Consider the following 15,379-nt stretch of genomic DNA (forward strand, 5'->3'; position numbering starts at 1 on the left):
TCACCTCTGACGTATTTGGTATACATTTACATTTCAACATATTCTGGAATACTTTTTGGCTCAGATTTTTCCTCGGAAGTTCTCAACCTGTGTTTTCGAAACAGGTTATGTCCTATATAATTTTGAAAACACTGATAAAAATAAAATTGTACGTATTCATTTATGACTTCAAGTTAGCCCAGAAAACACCTTTTTTATAATACAATTTTTCGTTTTGCAAAATATCCCGACATTCTGGAATTTTTTTGAGTATAATTTTAGTTTTCAGAACACCTGAATACAGGGTGTAACTGAATAACAGTGAAACATTTGAGGAGGTGATTCTTCATCGAAAAAAAGAAAGGATCTTTCATATAAAGAAACTTCATTGGAGCATCCCTTGTTAAGATACAGCCCTTCAAAGGGGGTACATAAAATTTGTATAACAATTTTTTTCACAAGCACTAAAAAAGTTACAATATTGAAATTAACCTGACATTTTGTACTGCCAAAAAGACACTTGGTTTACCTCTTGGTTGTGAGGTTTGGAAAACGCAACCCCTAAAATTTATTTCCAATGTAACTTTTTGTTTTATTATTTGTTTACCATTCAAAAATGTATTTCCAATAGCCTGTTTCATTCTGAACAAAAAATGTCTCTTGGATTTTTTGCCCAAAATGAACCAGTTCGTAGCAAAACATTATTTTACGAACAACTACAGAGATATATCGTCATAAATGCGAACTGGATTTATTGTTATTTTGTAGCTAGTACGTGCATTAAACGATTGAAGGGTAATAAACAAAACTAATTCATCAATAACATAACACATAACATGTAGAAATCATAGTAAATGTTCGATATGTCTACCTACGCATACGTCTAGACGTCGGCGCATTAAGCCACATATTCGCTCAAATATTCCTGGAGTATCTCTGATTACCCTGCGGTTTCTTGAGTCCTCTACATCGCGAACAGGAGTACGATAAACCAAATGCTGTAAATGGCCCCAAATAGAGAAATCGAGAGGATTGAGATCCGGGGATCGAGCGGGCCAGTTCTGTGGTCCTCCTCGATCTATCCACTGATTTGCATATGTTTCAGTTAAATGCTGACGTACTACTTGACAAAAATGGGCGGGGGCCCCATCATTCATAAAAAAACATATCCCTTCTGACGCCCAAAGGAACTTCCTCCAGCAGTACTGGATGCACTTCTCTTGAAAATTGAACGTATAACGTATGCCTCACCATTTAATCGAGGAGGTAAAAAATGAGGCCCAATTAAATAATTCCCAATAAGTCCGAGCCACACGTTAGGAGAAAACTGTTCTTGATGGTTAGTTTCGACAATAGCGTGAGGGTTTTCATCAGCCCATATGTGGTAATTATGAAAATTAATAATCTTGTCCCGAGAAAAACTACATTCGTCTGTGAATTCTGTCGTCTTGAGAAAGTCACAGTTTCTTCTGAAGATTTTCAGCATCCAATTACAAAATTCAAAACGGTTCGGAAAATCTCGCGGTAACAGTGCCTGTACTCATTGCAGATGGTAAGGGTATAAGAGTTGTTCCTTTAAAATTCGAAATACCGTCATTTGATCAACATTTAGCTGGAAAGCAATCTTTCTAGTACTGGTAGTAGGTTGTTCTTCGATCAAATTAAGTACTGCTTCCTCAAGCTGTGGTGTTCGTACTTCTCGATGGCGACCACAATCCTGCGTTTATTTGTCGAATGAAACATATTCTCGTTATCGTTGATGAAGTCGAGCAAATATTCTATGGGAAGGTTGCTGCCGTTGCGGATACATTTCAGCATATCTTCTAGAAGCTTCTAACCCATTCCCCTGCGACAGACTGTAAACGTAGTGCATATCAGCCATTTCCTAATTTGTGTATGCCATTTTGATAACAAGTAAATTATTGAAGTAACAAATTAAGAACAGAACAACAACACGAAACCCTTTTTCACTTGGAAGGATCGATCGCAGCTTGAGAAATGGTTCTTATGGAGATTCTGTGAAACGTGTTCTTCCTTACGAATCAGTAGAGAGTTGTCCTGAAAATCTAGAGAAGAAAATTGGATTGGATAATTTAGGAAACACTTGTTACATGAATAGCATTTTACAAGTGTTGTTCATGACGAAGAATTTCAAGAACGAAGTTTTAATAATGAACGAGAACGAGAATGTTTCTTATTCATCAAACTCAAACAACTGTTCATGCAGCTGCAGTTTCGTAAGAAGGTATCATCTTTCCCTCCAACCGATTTCCTGGAGTCTTTGAAGTCCACTAAATACTCGTTAGGACAACAAGAGGATTGTTCCGAATTCTTGGGGTTCTTGTTGAATACTCTTCGTGAGCAAAACAATAGCAAAATCAATACTCCCAGCCGCTCTGGACTGAATGATTCCGTACAACCCATCTCGTCTTGTGTTTGTAAATCTTTTGCTGGAAAAATCCTCACTTGTTTACTTTGTGGTGAATGTTCAAGAAGAACTGAAAACTTATGTGAATTTCTGGAACTTCATCTAGCTTTTCCTAATAAGGCTAATTACCAGTCCGTGCAAAGCTCATTGTTAAATCATCTGAAAATGGAATTTTTAACAGGCGATGATCGACTGTATTGTCAAACATGCGCCAAACTAACTGACTGTTATAAGGAAACAAGTATAGCTGAGGCACCAGTCAATCTAATAATAACACTGATGATTTTCAAACAAGACTCAACCTCTAACGGAAGCAAGAAACTCTTTGGAAGGTTCGAAATAGATGAACATTTCCACCTAGCAGACCACTGTTATAATATTCATGCAGTCATTGTTCACTGTGGTTCTGGCGTTGAATGTGGTCATTATTACGCCTTGGTCAAAGAAGATACGGCCTGGTATAAGTTTGACGATAGTCGTGTCACGAAGTGTTCTGGTGATGCATTGAATTTATTGGAGCCTCTGGAGACACCCTACATTTTGTTTTATGAGAAAGAGGACATTGTTGGATCAAGATCTTCAGATGATGTGGTGCTGCAGGTTTTTCCGGGTTTTCCTGCAGCTGAAAAAGCAAATGCGCCACTGGAATCAATGAAGTCGCCCCGGAGCGCCAATTAATTTTTATTGTTGTATTTATTTTATTTTTAACGTTGTTTTAACATATTGTAATAATGAAAAAGTAAATATTTATTGAGTTTAGTTTTGTATTTTCACATGTATGACGATGTATCTCTGTAGTTGTTCGTATAATAATTTTTCGCTGCGAACTGGCTCATTTTGGGCAAAAAATCCAGGAGACATTTTTTGTTCAGAATGAAACAGGCTATCAGAAATACATTTTTGAATGGTAAACAAATGATAAAACAGAGAGTTACATTGGAAATACATTTTAGGGGTTGCGTTTTCCAAACCTTACAACCATGAGGTAAACCAAATAAATTTCAGGCTAAGTGTCTTTTTGGTATTACAAAACGTCAGATTAATTTCAAAATTGTAACTTCTTTAGTGCTTGTGAAAAAAATTGTTATACAAATTTTATGTACCCCCTTTAAGGGGCTGTATCTTAACAAGGGATGCTCCAATGAAATTTCTTTATATGAAAGATCCTATTTTTTTTCAATGAGGAATCACCTCCTTGAATGTTTTACACTTATTTAGTTACACCCTGTATATGCGTATTGCCTTTGTAGCATCTCTCTGTGTTCTGTTTTATTTGTATCAAAATACTTCATTCCATCGTTCCGTAAGGGTAACATTTCCAAAATGTTTTGCAAGGTGAAGATACAAAACTGGGTCAAAACTCAGTTTTTCCAAATTTAACATCCTGTATTTCACCACAGTTTTGATATTTCGAGACTCATTTTCGTGAAACCTATCAATTTGTCATCATGGTTTTTATTGAAGACAGGATTTCAGATGAATGAATAATGAATAAAAAAAGTTTATTCTGAATGTTTCATATGAAAGCGAGATTTGAAAAATACTGCAGTCTTTTCACATGAATATGAAAACCATTTCAAAATATGTTCGCATGCATTTCTTTTCATCGAATTTTTATTTACAACACGAACAATTCCATTGGCATCTAGGGCGTTAAACGTTAAACTTTCCTAACCATATTCTCGTTACTTGTTGCAATATCCACATACACAATGTTTTCAATATATTCGAACACAAAATAGTCTATAGGAGATAAGTCGGGGGAACGTGCTGGCTAAGGTACGACCCATTATTGGCAATTCACCCATCACGAAATAATCGATCGAGTAATACGCCCACTGTCCCAAAATGATGAGGCGGTGCTCCATCCTATGGTACTAAATATTTTCCGCATCTTGGAAAAATACCATTATTTCCATTCGATGAAGTATATTGAAAAAATATATATTTGCCAATTTTCAGGATAGGATTCCTGTTATTTTCAATAATACGGCTAACCAACGGCCATAACGCTGTACCCAGTTTGAGATTTAAGTAACAGCAGTAACAAAGAATAGTGAAATTATAATTATTCACTAGGTTTTGCGCATTGTCATAGCCATGGCAGTTTCAAGAATCATAATGAGCTTTTTGGAAAGAAGTACCCATTCTATACATTTCATACAGGTTGAAATAACTCGGGGTTGAGTCTGAAGAAGTTTCATTTTTACATTTCCACCAGTTGCTTTTCTTCAGGTCAATTCCGTACAGACAGTAATATCCTACATCTTCCACACTTATATTGGAGAATTCATCCACAGGAAGCTTGGAATAATGTAGAATTGCTAAGGCACCTTCTTTAGTTCAAATTTGTTTGTTGTTAGCAGTTTTACCAAATCGAAATACTTCAAAAAGTTGTTGTAGGTACTGAGAATTAAGTACTTCTGGAAATACTACGGCGAGTTCAAAGGTCTCCTTGATATAATGAAAACATATCCAATTCATTTTTGGTTAAATGAACAGTTTCATAACGATATGCTGTATTTTGTTTTCAATTGTAGAAACAGACACCTTCAATCGGATTTGAGTATTCATTTCTGTGTTGAGGATGATAGTTGAGACAAACTCAATGGTAGCTTCTGTACTTGAGCCGCTACTGGAGAGTTTTTCGAGATTTCTCACCATCATTTATAAATTCAATAATATCTTGTTAATCAGCAGTACAAAAGAAAAAATATTCTTTTCATCATTGGCTTCGATTTTGCTTGTGTTTAAGATAATGCCAGGAATAAATTAAATGTACTAATTTTCCATTTCGAGCCATAGTTCAGAGGAAAACTACACTTGACAGATATTTTGCAATGATATTTATGCGATCATCCAAAATCAATTATTCGGAAATCAAAGGCTTCAAAATATTTTTCACATATAGTCAGTGGGCACACTTGAAGACTGGCTATAAATCAAAACATTCAACTGAATTCGTTAAGGCCAGTCTCAACTCCCTACACTGTAGGTTAATGGACTGTCACTCCATCAGAAAGCAACTACTCCCCTGGCTATGCTGTTACGCAACAGCATATGCAGGAATGACTTCAGTGAAGAACTGCACTGACACCTGTCGGATATAATCCAATGCCCTTTGTGGTATTAGCCAGGGAAGTAGTTGTGTTCTGATGGGTGTCAGTCCATCAACCTGCAGTGTAGGGGGTTGAGACTGGCCTGAACAAATTGTTCATTTAGATGATTTGCTTCAAAATATCTATTACATCGTTTGGCTCTGATGCAAATAGAAAGTCACTGTAAATGAGCTAGTGGTAGAACCATGTATGTTACTTGATGACGTTAATAAATTCAAATTCCACCCAAATGATGTACGTGTTACTGTTTTCTGTTTATTCATAGTCTAATATACTCAATCACAGTTTCAATTATAAATCAGTATGTAACTGATATAATCATTTGTTGTCCAAGAGAATTTATGTTTGTATTGAATATTTAGATCATTGAATATATTCATATCAATTCATGTTTGTATTGAATATTCAGATTATTGAACTATGTGCGTTGTTTAGGTACTTTTTACATTATAAGTAAATTACTAATCCATGTTTGAGAATAATAGCAGGGATTCAGATATTTCATTCGTATTACATAAGCTTTGACATTTTGCCGTGTTATATTGATTATATTGCATACTGACGATCAAATTATTGATGGATGTAGCAGTTACTACGTGGTAGGAGATCATAATTAACAATGTACGCAACCTCTTCAACCATTGTCGGTAATAACAGACCTTATATAGCCTAATCAACAAGTTCAAAAACATGAAAAATAGAGACAAAGGTCCTGAAAATATGAGCGATAGCTCATTCGATTCGAATTCACCTCTAGAAAAATGTTTTTGAAGGATTCTGGTGCAGGTAAAAAATTGCAATTGGTATTAAACAAATAAGATTTAAAAAAAATGGTATTTAGTTTTTCGTTAAATACTCAAAAACTATTGATATTTAAGCAATTTTGAAAAAAGCTCGTTGAAGAGGAGGAAATTTACGATAGAAAGTACTGACTCCTGAAACTCTATCTCCATTATTTATAATTTTAATTTGACGTTGAAAATAGGGTTTCGCGCGGGTGTTACGGCATGTTTGCGCTGCCGCTAAAGAGAGTTTATCAAAAGAAATATTTTTTTTATAACATAAAATGTCATTTTAAAAATTTGAAATGAAATCTGATATCTTCTTAACACACTTGAATGAATCGAGTCCCGTGAAAAAAAGTTTTATCACCATTTTTCAAAAAGTTATTCAATTGTTAACTAACAAACTTTTCCCAATCTCCGTTGGCATAAATAATGGAATGAAAGGTATGAATAATTGGCCTATAAATTTTAAACTTCGTGGAGCCTTTTTGATATAGATACTTCATACGATCCTGCGATGGAAGTTCATAAAAATTCAGCAATTTGTTGATTATGATTTTTTATAACTATTCCAAAATGAAATATCTAAAAATTGTTGGTGGAATTTTTTTTTGCTATTCAGTTGTCTAGAGATAATTATGATTTGGAAAAAAAAATTTTCCTAATTTTAATTTTCAATTGTTTAAAAGCGATTTTTTGATATTTCGATTGTTCAAATAATTAGTTGAGAAATAATTTCGCTTTCAAAAATCATAGTTTACACTTTTAAATAGTTTGTCAAAAAATGTTTTTCATTTATCATTTAATTGTTCGTTAGTTTAACAATTAGTTGTAAACAAATATTGATCGACGTTATTTTCTTTTTCTGAAGCAGAAAATATCAAAACAGCAATAAATAAAAAAAGTGCCATAAAAAATGTATCATAATGAAAAAAAATGTATGGGACTTTTTTATATATAACTGTTTTTATAATTTTTTCTGCTTCAGAAAAAAATATAGCGTTGGTCAATATTTGTTTATAATAAATTGTTAAACTAATACACAATTGAATAATAAAAAAAAATTGTTTCTTGCCGAACTATCTGAAAGTGTAAATTATGATTTTTAAAATTAAAATTATTTCTTAACTAATTGTTTGAACAATCTAAATATGGAAAAATCGATTTTAAACAATTAAAAATTGAAATTAGGAAAAAATATATTTTTCAAACCATAATTATCTCTAGACAACAAAATAGCAAAAAAATGTTTTCGAAAATTTTAAATTTCTCATTTTTTTTAAAACAATTTAATAAACAAATTACGTAAAAAATTCATATCCTACGTTAATAACTGCCATTGTTTAATGTGAAAACAGACATAGCTAAATATCAATTGAAAAAAAAAAATTTATCACCAATTTTCAGATATTTCATTTTGCAATAGTTATGAAAAATCATAATTAACAAATTAATGACATTTTTTGAACTTTCATCACAGGATCGTATGAAGTATGTATATCAAAGGAGCTCTACAAAGTTTAAAATTGATAGGCCAATTATTTATACCTTTTATCCCATTATTTATGCCAACGGAGATTGGGAAAAAGTTTGTTAGTTAACAATTGAATAACATTTTGAAAAATGATGACTTTTTTTGATACTCTCTTTAGCGGCAGCGCGAACATGCCGTAACAGCCGCGTGGAACTCTATTTTCGACGTCAAATTAAAATTATAAATAATGGAGAGAAAGTTTCGAGAGTTGGGACTTTTTTATTAGATATTTTCTCCTCTTCAACGAGCTTTTTTCAAAATTGCTCTAATATTATTATTTTTTGAGTTATAACCGAAAAACTAAATACCATTATTTCTAAATCTTATTTTGTTAATAACAATTGCACCAAAATCCTTCAAAAACATTTTTCTGGAGGTGATTCCGAATCGAATGAGCTATCGCTCATATTTTTAGAACCTTTATCTCTATTTCTCATGATTTTAAACTTGTTTATTAGACTATATAACCCGAATTTCGGTCACGTGTGACAAAGTGGGTACGCTGATCTGAGAACCTTCGAAATACCAAATCAATTTGGCCATTCAGTAGGTTACATCCGGAATGCTTATGTTTATGAATTTCCAAGCATCCCAAATAATTGAGTTTACAACCATTGCCTGTATAGTGCAAAATTTTTGTTTTGCACAGATTCGGGAACTTCTGGTTGTTTTCCAAGAAATGGTTTGGAAACATCGAACCATTTTTACTCAGTCTGAAGAACCTTTCATGTTCAGCATACCGTTTTGAGAAATTTCAATCAGACTTTTCCACAAAAACACTATTAAGTACACACCGGACACTTAAGCTTAAAACTTCTGATTGATTCATCTTTTTTGTCGTGTTTCATCCTTCACAATGTCTACTTACTATTGGTGCAATAAAAAATCAAGAATGTATATCTTTAACATATTTTGGTAATAAACAGGGGCAATTACGGGATATTTCATAAAAAAAAGCAATGTGGAAGTGGCATTCAGGCCACATGCTGAGGCTCTTGCAAATAGCATGGACTTACTCAGATTATAAATGAGGATTCCTGACCGTGATAGAGAATATGCTAGTCTTCTGGATCCATACCCAACAACCAATCCAGAAATTAACACAGTCACCATGAAGTCCCAATTGAGTCCTTCTGGTCACAAACTCATTTCAGTGTTGAGTGAATCACCGATAAATGTTGGGCAACAATCTAACCCGCGCAAAGGTTGGCAATACAAATCAGCTGAATGGGATGATCTTCAGGACCATTTCCGAAATTTTCCCTGGCTAGATGCTTGATTCAGGTCTAAAGATCCATCGACTTGTGCTTCTGAAGTCACGGAAGTTGTTCTATCATCCATGGATGCATATATTCCTTTTCCAATTAAACGACCTTCTATTGGTAAACCTTGGTTCAACAAAAATTGCGAGCAAGCTATCGTTTCAAAAATCTCCCCTACCGGCAGTGAAGCAAATATCCCTGTGCCAAAAACTGAACTAGATTACAAGAAAGGGGTTCCCCTTCCTGTGAGAAGATTTCATGCTTTCATCGTATTCCTAAAAAGGGCAAGAAAAATCTTCCGATCTTCTATAGACCAGTCGCTTTGCTATCAGTGATAACAAAAATCATGGGGAAAGCCGTAAATCACCATATCTTCAAATATTTGAAAGGCTTTAACATCTTTTGGGAACAATATCAACAAGCGACCTTCTATCATATGTTCCCATATTTGAAATGACGCAATCGGGAAGCATGGAGAGTCAAGAGCTATTGCGCTCATTATTTCTGAGGCCTTCGACCGTGTGTTGCATAAGGGTTTGCTGGCCAAACTTCGATGCTATTTGTCGTATCATTTTTGTGTTTGGTTCTCCAGCTTCCTGGAATTTATAATAATGTATGTAATAAGATCCCAAGAGTTCTACAGTTTTATTGAGAAAAACTATCTGAGAAAAACTCGGATAGGTCTATTTTTTTCAGTTACGCATCTAATGATATCTTATATGCGGTGTACTCCCTATTGAGATATGATAATAATGGTAATACTCATTCTCACAATTATTACAACTTACAGGGTATAATATTTTCTGTGAGGAACTTACATATGTAAAGATTACCCTCTGAATATTGGAGGTGAAAAAGCAATTGAATGAACCCTGATCTATAATTTTCGAAAATCACACAAACGATGAGAACTAAATATAATGACTTCCAGATAATTATTTTGATAAATTCACTTGCTGTCAGCATGTTCAGCATATGCAATCTCACCCTATCCTAACCATAGTCATAACGGAATTGATGATACAGCGGTGTTGTCCTACGCACTAGGGAATATTGAATCCGTTGTGGCAAACGAGAAGTGCCAAATTTATCGGAACTATTCTTTCTCCACCCTCAGGCTCAATCAAACTAATAAGCCTGATGTAGTCGTATCAAGATGATTGTTTTAATCATTGGAGTCCTTGGTACAACTCTCGAATCTCAAAATTAGGCCGGTTTGCCGCACGAATAAGGCAGAAATCTCAGCTGGACGAATGCAGAAGGATCTCATTCTTGACTCACTGCGCTTGCCCAGAGCACATGATTCTGAGACCCAATGATGATTTACCCCACGGTGTGGAGTAGTCATGATTAATAATACCGTCGTACCCTCTTGAATGTATCGAAGCTTTGAGGAATGAGGCCTTGAGGGTGGTAGAAGAGTACACGCATACTATCGGTATGAAATTCGAGATAGACAAATGTGCAATGGTCTATCTCATGAAAAGGCGATGCGGGTACTACGGGGTGGATGTGCAGCTTATATATGGAAGCATCCCATACCATCTCGATGCCGGATGGACGTATACCCACCTCGAGATGGAACAACGCCACTCACAAGAGATAAGAGCGGTGGAAAACTCTCTCCGCGGCAAGTATCAGAACAATCTCCGACAGATCTGGTCATCGGAACTATCGGGAAAGAATAAAATTGCAGCAACAAATATGTTTGCCGTTCCAATCTTACTCTACCCGTTTGGTGTAGTGAAATGAACTCGGGGAGAGCTGTATCAATTCGACGTGAAGACCCGAAAAATTATGCATCTCCATAGAGGTTTTCAAACCAAATCGTCCGTTCCACGGTTGTACTTACCTCGACAACAGGGAGGCCTTAGACTTTCAACTTTTGAGTGTCTACACTCAAGTCGTCAGGAGTGTTCAGATCTTCGTTTCTGCATCTGAGAGGAGGAATTGGGGCATTTCTCTTTAGGGCAGCTGTGCGAGCAGCAGGTGAACTCTGTTTAGTTCTCAATACTGAACGAGGTGATCACAACTCCGTCATCGAGTTGGAACCCATTCATCAAAAGGCACATGTGAAAGCCGCAGAGATCACCTCACTTCTGCGGCAACATAAAAATAAGCCAATGCATGAGGTCTTCTTCAAAAACATTGAAGACCTTGGTTCATCAAAGCACCTGACTTTCGCTTTCCTCAGATCGAGTCGGCTGAAATCGGAATCTGAGGAGTTCATCATGGCCTGCCAGTCAGATATAGAAGGCTGTCATTCTTGGCTCACTGCGCTTGCTCAGGGCACATGATTCTCGGACCCCATGATCATTTATCCCACGGTGTGGGAAGTGGTCATTGGTTGATAATGTTGGCGCGACCTTCTGAATATAACGAGGCTTCGGGTGATATAACCTGACCAACGCAAACTTAGGTAGGAAATAATAATAATAATGAACTGACTTCATTCATAATTTTATCACGAATAACTTACTGAATGATGGAAAATAACAAAAAGTTCAACTGCCTGTTTCCAACTCGACCGTACGACATGAAAGCTTTCTTAGAAATAATGGAAGACAAAATTATATATGCTTATTGAAACCAGACTGTGTTGAATTTATGTTGTTCATTCCGGAATCGATTGCTTTCTTCCTTCATCTGTGAGTTTCCCACATTTTTCATTCAAAGATGTAGAAGTGCAAAGCCAAAACCTTTCTGTCTCAGAATTGTGTATAAATGAGTTCAGAAGTTGTTTCACTTTTCTCGAATCTGCCTTTTACCACTGTGAAACAATGCATAAATGAAAATTGGTATACCATTGACAAACATCCATTGAATTTTCAAACAGATGGAGAGGCAGGCCGATGATTCATTTCAATTATCAGTCCACCCTCCATCTGTCAAAGGTAGTGAATACAAATACGAGATTAGAAACTGGTGACATACAGTCGTCTACTGGGAGTAAATAGGTTGAGACCCTTGCGAATACCAGTGACGATATACTTGTCAATTCTTGAAAATAGGACCAACAAAACGTCGATTACTGTAACGATGCTCCGGCCTCCATATTCACCAGACATGGCTCCATGTGACTTTTTCCTACTATCGGGCCGTCGTTCCGCCAGCATTGACGATATTCAAAAGAGCTTTTCTGAAAGAGCCAAAATCGAGTCGGAGAAGATTGGAATAAAAATAGCGAATCCTGTTATTTTCTGAACAATCCCTAAATGAACGTGATTTTCTTCAAAATAAGGTCGTGTCGCGCCCATGCCTTTCTGAAACTATCGTTGATGATTGTATATTATTATTCGCTATTCAAATGTTCACGAAATCTTAATGAATAATCAAATCGATTGCGACAATGCGCGAATTATTTCACTTATTACTGTAGTCTGGGTGTTAATGTTGGCCGAAAAGAGTGTTTAATCAACATCAAGGAACAGGTAATTTAGTATTACTAGCTATCACATATTGAAATGAATCTACTCCTTTTCATTTTCATTTATTTATTTATTTTTTTATGACTATGTCTATTTTTTACAAGATAATTAACAAGTTCACACATATGTATTTAACAGTAATCTAAGCTAGGTTTAAGGAAAAAATATATAAAATATAATAAAAAAAATCGTAAAAATAAGTTAATGAATTACAATATCTCCACAGTCTTTAAATGTTTCCAAAGAAGATTTGAAAAATTATTAATCTACATTGTATGTAGTGCGACAAAAGGGTACTTTGAAGATTTCCGAATTTTTTGTTCCCCTTGGATTCACATTTAAAGTTATAAGTTCCACAAGTTCCGGGGAATTGATGCTACCATTGATTATTTTATGAATTAGTGTAAGATCTGATTCTAATCTTCTATGAGCCAGAGTATTAAAGTTAAGAATGTCCAATATAATTTTATAGTCATATTCACCAATATGATATCCCAGTTTATATGCAAAGTACCTTCAAAACTTATTTTGAACACTTTCAAGCATATCAATATCCACATGATATGAAGGGCATTAAATTGTGAAATTGTATTCGATTATTGATCTAACAATTGAGCAATATATGATTTTCATTGAAGTGAGCGATAATTCATTTGCATCTAAGAATGAAACCTAACATTTTTAACGCTTTAGAAGTAATATTTGCAATAAATGACATTTTTGGGTCGAGAGTGATTCCTAAATCTCTGATTGTGTTTGTTGTTGTCTGTTCTGATTGATTGATTTCATATGGCCACTTAATGTGATTTTTGTTCCGAAAAAGTAAATTTTTGACATTTGTCTATATTCAATTGCAGTAGATTTATATCACACCAGCGAACAAAGTTAGAAAAAATTTTACTGTAATAATTTTGTGTCAGTTGAGTCATGAATAACTTTAAACATCTCCAGGTCCTCAGCAAACAAAAGAAATTCACTATAAAGAATAACATCTTTCAAGTCATTTACAAATAGGTTGAGAAGCAATGGCCCTAAATGAGAACCCTGTGGTACACTCGATGAAACTGTGATTGAAGAAGATACTGAATTATCATATTTTACAAATTGTACTCTGCGACTAGATAATTTTCAATTCATTCCAAAATGTTTTCTTGAATACCCAATGCGTTTAGTTTATGCAACAAAAATTGTGGTTTACTCTGTCAAATGCCTTCATTTCCAAAGTTTAAATATCTGGATTTATTTATCTTAGCAATAGGAAACCCATACATTAGGAAATAGATGTATCGTTGAAAATTATTTGGAAACATGCCTACCCCAAAGAGGTTAAGGTTTGCTCATATACTTGAAGTGTTTTGTTGAAAGTCCTTATTGGTTCTTCTTGTTCTTTGTAGCTGTCTTACTTTTTCATTTCTTCATCTATTTTCTTCTAGTTGATACAGGTTCCTTGTTGAATACCATATTTTACTGGAGATACTTGGGCTGTTCATGGTTTTTTTGCCTTCAGTAATCCTATGCCTCAAATTCGCGTCAAATTTGAGAAACTGTCGGTTCTTTTGTTGCAGCTATGGACTTCGTTGAACAGTTCTATTCTGTTCAGGTATCCTCTCAGTGGAATGCATCCAGTGAATTTCCTGTGTTTTTCTGATTGATTCGGCCGTTACTTGATGAAGATTTCAAAAACTACACCTTAAGTATGTGAAGATCAAATCGTAAGGTTTGTTTTTGAAGTTTTTGGAATTTTCAGTAATTGTTCTGAGCTAATCCCTACTTTTTTTGAAGCAGTTCTACAGCTTTTTCTTCTCGGGCGGTTCTTTAAAGGAGGTTCCTCCGTATGTGAACCCAGTCTAACCCTAGTTTTTTATCGATGCTATTCCTGATCTGGTTCTGTACCGAAGATTTTGCTACCTCCACAGATGGTTCATAAAAGTTGACGGAAATGATGATTGGTGTCTATCTCACTCATCATCTCTTTCATTGCCTCTGATTCCCGAGTATTCTAGCTAACTGATTCCCTCAGGTGTATAGTTTTTGGTCGATATTTCAGTTTTTGTAACTACTTTTCTTTAAAACAGTTCCAACAATACAATCATGGTTTTCTTTGTTTTTTGACCTCGGTTTCAACTAGTTGCCTTGCGGTGAAAGGTGCAAAGACGATGATTCTCGGTCGATGGTTGATTTCGAAACTTGGCTTCAATGAACCGCCGTTTATCACAGATATTCGTGGATATAGTCACCTTTCGATTCCATGAATGGAATCTCCTTACAGAGGCTCCTTACACTCAAGCCTGTTCTTTGAGGATAATTGAGTCCAACAAAACATTTGTGGTTCAGACCCAGCATCAATAATGATACCTTTGTTGGAAGAGCACTGTCTGGACTTGGATCTTTGATGCATTATTTTTGGGCCCTAGTCACCTCCAGGAAGCACTATATGGATATATCACAAATCAAATCGAATAATCCGACCACTTCCAAAGAAACATTGAGAGCGTCAGTTACTTTGCCAGCTTCCTCAGATATATTGACGATTCTGCTCTTCGATACTTAGTATAGAACAAAGTCACTTTCCGCTGTCTGTGTTCATCCATGCTTAGCACTTTAAAACTCGCAGCGGATTTTAATGCAGTTTTTTTAAATAGATAGAGTGGAAAAATCCTCACTTGTTACTTTGTGGTAAATGTTCAAGAAGTACTGAAAACTTATGTGAATTTCTGGAACTTCATCTAGCTTTTCCTAATACGACTAATAACCAGTCCGTGCAAAGCTTATTGTTGAATCATCTGAAAATGGAATTTTTAACAGGTGATGATCGACTGTATTGTCAAACATGCGCCAAACTAA

At 35.2% G+C, this 15,379-nt stretch overlaps 1 protein-coding gene across 1 annotated transcript in view; it reads left to right on the top strand.

The window, feature by feature from the left end:
- Positions 1 to 12,415: 12,415 nt before the first annotated feature.
- The window catches only part of LOC111505821 (fatty acid synthase), a 76,340-nt gene continuing 73,376 nt past the window's right edge, over positions 12,416 to 15,379 (top strand). Inside the window, exon 1 of the mRNA XM_074174424.1 lies at positions 12,416 to 12,538. The gene's annotated coding sequence lies outside the window, so the exon portion shown is untranslated. The remainder of the gene's footprint in view (positions 12,539 to 15,379) is intronic.

Source organism: Leptinotarsa decemlineata, unplaced genomic scaffold, assembly GCF_025532065.1.
Source record: "Leptinotarsa decemlineata unplaced genomic scaffold, Ldec_3_MD MMD2_tig00000576_RagTag_RagTag, whole genome shotgun sequence".
Classification (NCBI taxonomy): domain Eukaryota; kingdom Metazoa; phylum Arthropoda; class Insecta; order Coleoptera; family Chrysomelidae; genus Leptinotarsa; species Leptinotarsa decemlineata.